Below are 1,039 nucleotides of genomic sequence, written 5' to 3' on the forward strand. Positions count from 1 at the left end.
GAAGGGCCGACCACCTAAAAGATATTCATCATCAGTAAATGTACCTCCAAATTACCTGTAAATACCTATGTGAATCCTGAGAAATTAATAACTTTTCAAAAACATAGAAGCTAGTTGTTGCCTCGTTTTATGTGATAAACATCAATTTTATGGATCTGTGGGCAGAACAAAAACAAAATACGCAGGGGCTCGTGGGGATACTCTGACGATTACGCACGCAGACCGTCAGAAAACGACCAATTAAGTAACTGCCATGTCGAATATATTGCACCAAATACTACTTTGTTCTATTTACAAAAACAAAACAGCAATTAACAAGGTGATGCCCATTTGCGATTTGAATTAACCAGCATCTTGTCAAGAAACAAACGAAAGATGTCACTCCAGGAGTCTAATTTTAGTCACCGTGAAAGCGAGGGCGTTCTGGGCTAATGGTAGGACATGGCGCCACAAGTCGTGCGTAATCAATCAATAATACATTTTTTTGTCCCTTCGCGAGCTCACAATTCGAAAACATTTGTCGAGAGAGAGAGAATGCACTTTAATATTGAGCACAAATTAAGTGTTCAAAACATCCATGGCTTGTAACACCAATGCCATTTGGTTGCGCAGAGGCGGTGTCGTACCCAATGAGGTTTTAACCGAGGGGCGACTATTGCTAGTTGAGAACTTGACGAGAACGTCTCGCCAATATACAAATAGCGAGAGAAGTATCGCGGCCTTTGATGTGCTTCTCCTTAGTAATCGGCATTCATCGCTCGATGTTAGACGTTATACGGTAGCAGAACAACATGATGTTTGCAAAAGAAGCACGAGTTGCCAATGCCTTCTAACGTAAAATAAGAGACGATCCGAACTTCCACCTGCGGCCGATCTCACTTCGCCGCGGTACGCGGTTGTTAGTTGACAATCTAATTTTTTTTTCCGGCCTATGAGCAGCTAGATGACGTACAATGTTTTCATGTTTCATTTCTGTCTGTGAAGGACGCTTTGTAACAGGCCTATCATGTTCTTTGGTTGCGCTACAAACGAACCGTCG

At 42.3% G+C, this 1,039-nt stretch overlaps 1 pseudogene; it reads left to right on the plus strand.

Annotated features, from left to right (window-relative positions):
* The first annotated feature begins 600 nt into the window (after positions 1 to 600).
* Positions 601 to 728, plus strand: LOC121833504 (annotated as a pseudogene).
* The last annotated feature ends 311 nt before the right edge of the window (positions 729 to 1,039 follow it).

The sequence above is a fragment of the Ixodes scapularis genome, unplaced genomic scaffold, assembly GCF_016920785.2.
Source record: "Ixodes scapularis isolate PalLabHiFi unplaced genomic scaffold, ASM1692078v2 PGA_scaffold0__279_contigs__length_252992795, whole genome shotgun sequence".
Taxonomy (NCBI): Eukaryota; Metazoa; Arthropoda; class Arachnida; order Ixodida; family Ixodidae; genus Ixodes; species Ixodes scapularis.